Raw genomic sequence first — 11,814 nt, 5'->3', positions numbered from 1 at the left:
TGAGAAGGTTGCTACTCTAAACAATGCTCTTCTTCGGAAAACAAGCCCTATCCACGGTTACTCCCATCCAGTTGGTTCAATTTAACTACCAGTTTCTAGAGGCCTGGTACATGCAGTTGCTAACTACAGGGGACAGAAGATTTAAAAAGTAGATTCTAGACAGTGAGAGTCATTTTAACCAACAGTTCTCTTTAAAACATCAAGGTATAGCTCGGAACACTTCAGTGACAGACAAATTTGGTCTTACTAAGGAATCTGTTTGGTAGCTGAACACTTTAGACCACAGTTAATGTTAGGTTACATATACCTCACAACAAAGGTCACCTTGTCTGGTTACAATGGGCTGGCGTAGAACTAGGGAAGAAAAATTAGCTGGGCTTTAGTTCCAACACGTCACAGTATCACACTCAAACAGAAAGAAATCTTATCTTCCCCTTAAGTAGTTATTGTCATGCCATACAAATTCTTAAGATGTTAACAAAAATAAAGAAAAACGTCCTTGAAAATATATTATCAGAGGGAATGAAGATAAAGTATCGAATACATGTACAAGTCATTCTCGCGGCACCTAGTCAACCTCCTCCATGTGTGACGTGTCCTCATCACCTTCCAAGGACGCATCTCCTCACTCACCACGGCACTGCTGTCATCAACGGTGGGGTCGTCTTCATCAATACCGAGACCAACCTTGATCATCCTGTAGATCCTGTTAGAACGTGTCTGTGGATCTTTTAGACTGAAACCGGAGGACAGGAGCGCTGTCTGGTAGAGCAGGACGACCAGGTCTTTCACAGACTCGTCGTTCTTGTCGGCCTCAGCCTTCTGCCGTAGGGTCTGGATAATAGAGTGGTGGGGTTAATCTCCAGGTGCTTCTTCGTGGCCATGTAGCCCATGGTGGAGTTATCTCTCAAGGCCTGGGCCTTCATGATCCTCTCCATGTTTGCCATCCAGCCGTACGTGCTTGTCACAATGCAGCATGGGAGGTCACCAATTGGTTTGACACAATCACCTTTTCTACTTTTTCTCCAAGATACCCTTCATGATCTTGCACAGCTTTTCGAACTTTGTTTTTTTTTTGTTTTTTTTTTTTTCTCTTCCTTTTCTTTTTCTCTTCTTCATCTTCTGGAAGTTCTAAGCACTTTTTGGTTACAGACACCAACGTCTTCCCCTCAAACTCCTTCAGCTGCTGGACGCAGTACTCATCAATGGGGTCGATCATATAGATCACTTCCAGGCCATGCTTCCACAGATGCTCCACCAAGGCTGAGTTTGCTACCTGGTTCTTGCCTGTGACATAATAGATGTGTTTCTGGTTCCCCTTCATTCTGGTGCAGTAGTCCTTGAGAAAGACTGTCTCGTCACCAGAGGTAGACGTGTAATAGCGCAACAGCTCAGACAGCTTCTTATGATTCTGAGAGTCCTTGTGTATTCCCAGCTTGATGTTTTTCGAGAACTGCTCATAAAACGTTTTGCAGTTCTGTTTGTCTTTGGCCAGTTCGGTGAAGAGGTCTAAGCACTTTTTGACCAACTTCTTTCTGATAACCTTTAAAATTTTGCCTTGCTGCAGCATCTCACGGGAAATATTTAGAGGAAGATCCTAAGAGTCCACCACACCTCTGATGAAATTCAGATACTTGGGGATGAGCTCCTCACGGTTTTCCATGATGAAAACTCTGCAAACATACAACTTAATGTTGTTCTTTTTCTTTCTGTTCTTGAATCGGTCAGAGGGAGCACTTTTTGGCACAAAGAGAAGAGCTCAGAATTCCAACTGTCCTTCCACTGAAAAATTCTTCACTGGCAACTGATCTTCCCAGTCATTGGTCAAACTCTTGTAAAATTCTCCATATTCTTCATCGGTAATATTGTTGGGGTTTCTGGTCCAAATAGGCTTTGTCTTGTTCAGTTCTTCCTGATCAATGTACTTCTCTTTTATCTTCTTTTCCTTCTTCTTGTCATCATCCTTCTTCTCATCCTCTTCCTCATCAGAACCAACATCTTCTATCTCAGGTTTGTCATCAGACTCCTTCTCTTCCTTTTCTTTGTTCTCCTCTTTCTCTTATTGTTCTTCAGCCTCATCGTCCCTCACCTCTTTATCATGTCCCTTCTTCACAGAGTGATGGGGTAGCCAGTGAACTGGGAGTGCTTCTTCACAATCTCCTTTATTCTCCTCTCCTCCAGGTACTCGACCTGGTCTTCTTCCAGATACAGAATAACCTTCGTTCCCCCACCCATAGGTTTGCCTGTGTCGGTGTGGACTGTGAACGAGCCCCCTGTGGATGACTCCGAGGCATATGGCTGGTCATTGTTATGCTTGGTGATCACTGTCACCTTCTCCGCGACCAAGTAGGCAGAATAGAACCCGACACTAAACTCACAATCAGAAATATCTGCACCAGCCTGAAGAGCTTCCATGAACGCTTTGGTCTCTGACTTGGCGATGGTGTGGAGGTTATTGATCAGGTCGGCCTTGGTCATGCCGATCCTGGTATCCACAATGATGAGGGTCTGGTCCTGCTTGTTCGGGATGAGGTTAATGCACCACTCTTTCCCCGAGTTGGGCTTGCTGGGGTCGGTCAGGCTCTCGTATCGGATTTTGTTCAGAGTGTCCGACGAGTTGGAGATCAGCTCCCTGAGGAAGATCTCCTTGTTTGAGTAGAAGGTGTTGATGATCAGCGACATCAACTGCACGATCTCCATCTGGAAGGCGAACATCTCCACCTCCTCCTACTCCATCGGCTGGTCTTGGGGCTGGGTTTCCTCAGGCATCTTGGCTAAAGGACTGCACGGGCTCCAAGAGGATGCAGCACCAGGACGCAGGAGCAGCTCTATTTCTGTTTTGTTGTTTTGTTTTGTTTAGAAGAAAGTAGTTTCTTATAACCAAAACCATCATTTGTAAAATGAAGAACTAGTGCCCCCAAATAAAATTGTGTTTGGAAGGATCAAAGCACATAGCAAAGTATTAGTACAAAATTGCCTATTTATATTGTTAATAGCATATTAGTAGTAGTAAGTTTATTTTCTTGTGTATTCTCAGTTCTTTAATTTTAAGGTTTCTTGAATAAGTATTTGGTCAATTTGACTTTATCTCTGGCAATGTATGCCTAAGAATTTGTTGTGGATAGGGACAAAGATCTTACACAAGAATGTTGGTCATAACATTATTTCTAATGTAAGCTATTGGAAGGAATATAACTACCAATAGTAAGGCATCAGTTAAACACATCCATATATAGAATATATTCAGTAATATAAATAAAATGTTAGAATATTTACTTACATTGGAAAACATTAATAATACATCATTTTAAGAAAAAAATCATGATACAAATCTTTGAGAAACAGTTTATTCCATGTTTTAAATTATTGTGCATTTGTGTTGGAACAACAACAACAAAAAGACTGTGCACCAAATTGCAACAAGTATTGTCATTTTGTTGGACTATTCAATGTGATTTTTGTTTTCCATTTATACATTGTACTCAGTTTAAGGGTATATGTATTATAGATGTTATCAGATATATATAAATGCTATGAACATAGAAAATAACGTTAAATTAACTGGGCCAGAATTTGAAAACTGAGGGTCGTATGGAAATATCAATAAGCATATGTGTCTAATCAGAAAATCTTATGAGTAGAAATGGCTGAGATGTGACTAATGGGAAAGATAACACCTGGAAGGACAATTACTGCAAGTACCTTAAAGAGAAAAAAAAGGGATACCTGGGTGTCTCAGTCAGTTGGGCGTCTGCCTTCAGGTTGGGTCATGATCTTAGGGTCCTGGGATGGAGTCCCACATTGGGCTCCCTGCTCAGCGGGGAGCCTGCTTCTCTCTCTCCCTCTGCCTGCTGCTCCACCTGCTTGTGTGCTCACTCTCTCCCTCTAACAAATAAATAAATAAAATCTTTAAAAAAAGAGAGACAAAGAGAGAGAGAAAAAAAAGAGGTGAGTAGGTAGATTATATGAAATGTATGGTAAGTTGTGTGCCCATCATTGGTAGTCTAAGATATGACAAGGAGGAAATGGGCAGGGGGGCTGAATGGACAAGAAGAGAGGGTTAGTGGCAGGCTTAAGAGGAGAAGAAGGGGAGAAAATTATGGTTATGATGAGGTAGAGATGTTCTAGACATTTGCACAAAAAATAGTCCAAATTAGATGGCTTCTAAAATTATAAGAAAATGAAGTATTCACCTCAGATGATGACCCCTTTACATATCATGGGTAATTTTCCTGAAGACTAGAAAGAAGCTTTTGCATATGGATATACCCTAGACATGTCTTGGGTTTTTCGTCTGTAGTACTTATAGACAGAATGCTAGAGTTCAAGAGATATGTGCTAAGCATAGCTGTGCAATTGTTTGAGGTCTGTGAAGGTATCAAGCTGGAAAAGTGATTTACTACTGATGGAAAGATCAAACTAAATGCCAATATTGTATTCCCCATTAGCTCCATATCAGCCTTCACCAGGCAGGATTTTATGATCTGGTCACTTGTTCATTCTCATTCCACAAATAAGACTTTGAACTCATTAGTTGTTATATTTCTAAACTGTAGTGTAGTACTCAATATAAATTTTAATGAGTTGGGTGCCTGGGTGGCTCAGTGGTTAAGCCTCTGCCTTCAGCTCAGGTCATGATCTCAGGGCCCTGGGATCAAGTCCCACATCGGGCTCTCTGCTCAGCAGGGAGCCTGCTTCTCCGTCTCTCTCTGCCTGCCTCTCTGCTTACTTGTGATCCCTCTCCCTGTCAAATAAATAAAATCTTAAAAAAAAATTTTAGTGATTAGATGTATGGATGGAGTATTCATAAGCAAGACCATAAAGAATAGCCAGGTTGAAGAATGACATCTGTAAGGAGAAGAATTTATAAGTAATATGTAATTCCATCAGATCATTAACTTTAGGAGAAGAAAATACCATTGAAAACAGAACAAAGGTCTCTGAATAATCACCAAAATTGAATTGAGTAGATGTAGAAAAAAATTTTACATTTTAAAATTATTTATTTCAATAACCTGTCTTTAAAAAATAGATATTTTATTTATTTATTTGACAGAAAGGGAATGAGAGATAGAGCACAGACAGGGGGAGGGGCAAAGAGAGGGAGAGCAGACTCCCTGCTGAATAAGGAGCCTGATGTGGGACTCGGGGGTCACAACCTAAGCTGAAGGCAAATGCATAATGATGAAGCCACACAGGAGCCCCTTCAATAATCTTTCAAATATGCTTTTATTTGATGATAGTAGAAAATAAAATTCCTATGTATATTGATAAATAATAATAATGCATTTTGAGGTAATGTCTTATAAATGGCTTACTATATTTTCATTTGAAAATTTACCCATCCACATGAAAGTTAAATTATATGTATTAATACTTAGCTTGCCTTAAAATAAATACACTAAAAAATTAAATATCTTTATGCAGTGTATGCTTAGAATATTCAGTAATATTTCAATGATTTTTATTTTTTTAAAGATTTTATTTATTTATTTGACAGAGAGAGAGAGTGATCACAAGTAGGCAGAGAGGCAGGTTAAGAGAGAGGAGTGGGGAAGCAGGCTCCCTGCTGAGCAGAGAACCCAATGCGGGACTCGATCCCAGGACCCTGAGATCATGACCTGAGTCGAAGGCAGTGGCTTAACCCACTGAGCCACCCAGGTGCCCCTCAATGATCTTTAAAATAGATAATACACATCACTTATATTAATCACATTTGTATGATTTTTCAAGAAATCCATTCATTTCATAGACCTCATACAAAATTATGAGACTTTTAGTAGCCATGATTGATTTGAGAAAGAGCAGAGATAAATAAACTAAAATACAAAAGTGGTAAAATATTAAAATAGACCCCAGATAAATGCAAATTATATTTTCTTAGAATATAAATGAAGAATGAGGAAGTCTTTCCATAAAATGATTTTTTCTTGTTGAATTTATTAATTCATAAATAAATATAAAAATGAATGGGAAATGTTTTAAGAAGCTATTTCAAACTCTGGTGTTTCATTTATATAAATTACAAAATAATTCACCTCCTTTCCCTAAAGTACATCACCACCGTAAGCTTTGGATAATATTGATGTGTTCAAAACCATTCCAAAAGACATAATTTATGAGTATAGAAGTGAGATTATTTCATTAAAACCTTACAAAATAAATGAGTTCTCACTTTTAAAAAATTAATAAGAAAATCAAAGAAATAGAACTTTCTCAAAGTTCTCTGTTAATGAGTCTTGGCATTGAAAAATACTAGACTTTCCACATTTGATATATCTTCCATATAATTTTAAATATATTTATAAAATTTCTAAAAATTGACTCATGTAATTAACCAGTTTGAGCACTCTTCCCATACCTATGATACCTCGTTGTAACTTCAAGACAAAAACTAAACACCTCCATGCAACACTCAATGCCCTTCACAATCTGCTTCTTTCCTCCACTGCCAGGCTCATTCCCTTGACATTGTGCGCATTGACTGACTTATTGGCCGTGGCTGGTCTCTGAACATATGCTACTTTCACACCTCTATTTCTGACTCTGTCATTCTGTTTGCTGAGATTATAACTCACAGACAACGTAGGTAGCATATGTGCTTGAAGCCTTCTCTGTTCACTCAACTACATAGTGATCTTGTCTCTTCCATTGCACGAACTATAGGCTTCTCTTTTCTCGGCCAAAACAGTCATATGTATTAAAGTACATATATATATATATATATATATATATATATATATATATATATATATTTGTGTTTCACCATGTTTGCATCCCTCAAAACCTAGAAATGCCTCCTGCATTGCAATATGTCCTCAGGAAATGATTATAAGTGAATTAAATCATAAAGAAGAAAACACTAGACTTATCCAGGAGACCAAAGATCTAATTCTGTTTTTTTTTAATTGTTGTTGTGTTGTTTCATTAAAAATTGTGTTTCCATTTTGACATAACTAAGGCAGTGATGAGGATCAGACAAATCTCAGCAAAAAAGTACATGTTGAAGTTGAAATTGGCTCCATCACTTATGGATATATTATGTTGGCTATCTTAGTCAGTGTTGCCTATGTCCAATTCTGGAAAACTAAGGAGAGGTAGGAATATTCAGAGGTTAACCGTGCAGATTAGCAGGGAGGTGATATGGAGGAAGTCCTTAGAAAATACTTAAAACACAATGTTAGTTCTCACGTTTCATCCTTACATTAATAAAAAAAAAAAAGTTAACTAATTTCTTTGTGACCCAGTTCACTCATTTCAAGGGAATATTTTGAAACATTCTAAGTTTTTATTTGTCAGCAATATTCTAATTCAGTAATGATTTCCCATCATTCGGGAGTCTTCGTCTGTATACACGACACTCCTCCCCTAGTCTGGAATTGCACTATGTAATACCCAGACACATAAATTCATTTTTCATGCATGCCATAGCTTTGCAACTGCTGATTTGCTTACAGTATGTAATTTCTCTTTTCCTCCACTTTTGTTTTGTTTTGTTTTTAATTTTGGAGTTTTTTTGTAGGTAAATTTGGAGAAAAGTTTCTTCCCTGCCTAACCTACAAAGTTGCTATGGGATCCAGTGAGAACACATATGGGAACCTTAACATACAGGAAGGGGTTAAATAATTATGAAGTGTTTTTATATCTCACATTTATGTTTTGCACATTGTTTTTATTATCTAGATACTCACAAAAGCCCTGATTAAGTGCCTATTTTTATGGTAATCCCTTCATAGTTGAGGAACCTGAGATTCATAGTCCAAGTGGCTTGTCAAAGATATAGTCAGTGGGACAGAATTCTGATTCAAACACAGATTTTTCAATCTTGATCCAATTCTCCTTCTCCTACACCAAAACATTTTCAAAAATTATTCTTGGTATGAAAATGATTATAAGGATGTGTAAAATAAAGCAAAGTAGCTATACACAGTGGTTCAATTTATGAATAAATTAGAAACAATTGAAATGCCAAGAGGAATTTATCAATTCTGATATCAGCACGTAAATTATTAGTAATAAAATGGTATATAGGTGCATTTACACACCAGTAGCTATGCATAACTACTTAATCATTGCTAGTTAAATTTGTTTTGCCGAGGTACCTGCTGAGTCAACAGAGCTTAACAACCACATGAAAACAAATTTATCCCTACAAAAATTTTCTTCACCAGACTGTAGGTGTACTTTCAGTAATCACAATCACATTATGGACATATCACATATCATAATCATATTAATTTATTGTCAACCTGAAAAAGTTTGGAAGTGAAAGAGGGTTCCATGTACGATTACTTCAAAATATAAACTCATTCTGTGCCTAACCAACCACTCTATTTTTTATTATAACTTTCAATAAAAGGTTATAAGACTACGGTAAAAAAAAGTATTGAAATATTGAGATTAACTGAAAAAATGAAATATTAGAATCTGAGTGTAGGTCTTGGACCTAATGATACTATTAAAGAATCTTTGACACACATGGTTAGAATAAAAGAAAACTCTTTTGTTTTTCCATTATGAATTCAGCCGTTCACATTCTCACTTAATTAAAAATGATATTTTGACATCAAGACCCTTTTTTCAAAGAGTTCAAACTTTCACTTAGAAAATGAGTAAGTTCTGGGATCTAATGCACAGCATTATGAATAAAGTTAATAATACCATATTACCTACTTGAAAGTTTCTAAGAAAGTAGATCTTGAATGTTTTCACCTTAAAAAAGAGACCGATGTAAGTGTTAGCTAATCATATCACAATATATGAATTTATCAAATCAATACCTGGTACACCTTACTCATATACAATGTCACATTTATATCTCAATCAAACTGAAAGAAAAAAATAACTTTTTTTTTCAACTTCTTCATAAGCAACTCTTTCTTTAATTTAGATTTCTTGGTGGCAAAATTCCTCACATGAATCACTGGTCATCACTATCTCTTAATCTCTCTTTTCCATTATTTCTTAAACTAATCCTAGTAGGTCATTTTTTCCTCATTAGTCCATTGAAAATACTCTTGTCAAAGTCAGCACTGACTTTGACATTACCAAATCCAAGACTTAATTCTCAATTTTTGTCTCATATGACATATAGGCAGCATCTGGTGAAGTTGTCTCTATGTTTTTAAAATTGTGTTCTTTGCTTCTAGGTCACTATACTCTCTTGGTTTGCCTTCGATAACACTGCCCATCCTTCCCAAATTGATTGGCTGAGTCACATTTGCAAGTCCCAACATTGACATTAGAGAATACTACTGTCTGTTTTCAAGGCTCCTAGCCTTCCAATTTACTTAATAAAACTTAACACTGAGACATTATTATCAACCAGAACTCATAGTGTACATCAGGTCTTGTACTTTCTATGGGTTAGGCCAAATGTGCAATGACCTGACCCATCATTATGATATCATACGCAGCATTTTCATTACCCTAAAAATCCCCTGTGTTTTGCCTATCCACCCATCTTCTTAACTTCTGGCAAGCACTGATCTTTTCACTGTCTCCATTGTTTTGCCTGTGACAATAATAATTTTACAGTGGTAAAATCTGGTAGATGTTACCTTAACCAAAAGTTCAAGATTAATGCCAGGAATAAGAAATCATGCTGACCTCATGCACTGAGAACATATCACCCCTAATGTTATCCTCCCTAAATGTGTAACCATAATCTAATCTTTACCAAAAAATCAGACAAATCTGAATTGAGTGAATTCTACATACTCGTGTCTACTCCTCAAAAGTATCAAAGTCATGAGAGATAAGAAAAATTCTAAAAAGTCATCACAGAACAGAAGAAACAAGGAAATATCTATAAATAGAAAAATATAAGTGGAAAGCTTGTCAAATTATTCCAGGTGCACCCAAGTTTGAGAACCAATAATACAATCCAAACTCTTATTTTACAAATAAGATAAACATCAAATAAGTGACTTGTGCTGTTTAAACAGCTTGCATGTACCAAAACCGATATTTGAATCCAGATTTCTTGATTCTTGCAAGTAATTTATTTTTGTACTTTGCCAATTATTGTAGAATTTATTTGAAAAAAAGTACATTGTTAGTACATATGGTTGAATGGTAGTTTTGTTTAGAATGCCTCCTACTCTCTGCCTTCCAAAACAAATTAGAAGATGGACTTGAATATCTTTTTAGATTTTAAGATCATACACTTTATGTGCTATGGTGAGAGCTGCTGTGAATTGTGTAGGATTGATGAGTCAAAGACCTGTACCCCTGAAACAAATAATACATCATGTGTTAATTAAAAAAGGAACATACACTTTAGACTTTGCTATAATAATAAAGCAATATTTTTAAAACAATATTGTGTGTGTGTATAACTTTAAAATCACTTCCTCATTATTTAGTGTTCACTTAGGAGTGAACTGAATTAGTACCTTTTAATTACACTACAGATAATTCAATCACAAAATACTGAACATTTGAAAATGTAACACTTTAGAACACATTAATAAATCCCTCATGTATTTTTAAATATATTTTAAACCTAAGTGGCTGGATGAGTTAGTTATATGCAATGCTTCAATCTTCTCTTATATTTATTATCAATTTCAGTCAACATACTTAAACACACTTCTATTTGTTTTTTAAGCTGGGGAATACTAAGAACTGAATCCTTCTATTAAGCCTTGAAATTAGTGAATTAACCACCTTAAAATTTCAAACACTTCTAAGGAATTTCAGGGATAAAAATCCCACTAGTAGAAGAATAGTATTCCACTCTATTTTTTCATTCATTCATTCATTCAATAAATATTTTAGTGAGTATTTACCATGTGCCAGATATAGTTTTCTAAGGTTATCTGTTACTGCACAACAGACACTATAGATATAATACATGCTGCTTTGGAATATGTCAAAAATATTTGTCTATGATACCATAAAATAGCTTTCAATATCATTTGTGTTATTGTTATTTTTATGGAAATATTAGCTTCTTTTTTCCACAGGAAATAACATTATGTGAAATTTTAACCTTCTCTGTTGTAAAAATTTGAAGACAAACAATAACACGTAAATAACGGGAGCCAAAGATGTCGTCATTATTGATTTTGATCTTAAAATATGCAAAGGACTTTGCATATTCCATTGATTTATTGTCTGGCTGTGTTTTACCTTAAAAAACAACAATTGATTTTTAGGTCTTCGGTTTGTTTAAGGTCCAAGTGCAGAGGGGTTTGAAGTGGCGGGGGGGGTGGGAGGTTGGGGTACCAGGTGGTGGGTATTATAGAGGGCACAGCTTGCATGGAGCACTGGGTGTGGTGAAAAAATGATGAATACTGTTTTTCTGAAAATAAATAAATTGGGAAAAAAAAATAAAATAAAATGGGTATTCCAGAAAGAAAAAGAGATGTACGTGCAAAGAAGACAATGGTTATGAAGGTCAACATCTTCCAGGAAAATTCCAGAGTGATACTTTGTCATTTTGAAAGTCAGCAGAAGTCCAGAACTCGAAATTGTTTTATTAGGAATACAGCAATCACCTATTAAATTGGGAGATACTTTTTTTTATTATTATGTTGTGTTAGTCACCATAAAATACATCATTAGTTTTTGATGCAGTGTTCTAAGATTCATTGTTTATGCACCACAACCAGTGCTCCATGCGATATGTGTCCTCCATAATACCTACCACCAGGTTCACCCAACCCCCACTCCCCTCCCCTCCAAAACCCTCATATTGTTTCTCAGAGTCCACAGTGTCTCTTCCTCTGATTTGCCCCAATTCACTTTTCCTTTCCTTCTCCTAACTGGGAGGAACTTCTTACCACATCAGGAACTAAATGTTTACTA

General features: G+C 36.3%; 1 pseudogene; it reads right to left on the bottom strand.

Annotated features, from left to right (window-relative positions):
- Positions 1–444: 444 nt before the first annotated feature.
- On the bottom strand, positions 445–2,721 carry LOC122907896 (annotated as a pseudogene).
- Positions 2,722–11,814: the final 9,093 nt, after the last annotated feature.

The sequence above is a fragment of the Neovison vison genome, chromosome 5 (genome assembly GCF_020171115.1).
Source record: "Neovison vison isolate M4711 chromosome 5, ASM_NN_V1, whole genome shotgun sequence".
Taxonomy (NCBI): Eukaryota; Metazoa; Chordata; class Mammalia; order Carnivora; family Mustelidae; genus Neogale; species Neogale vison.
This window is presented reverse-complemented; position numbering and strand designations above follow the sequence as displayed.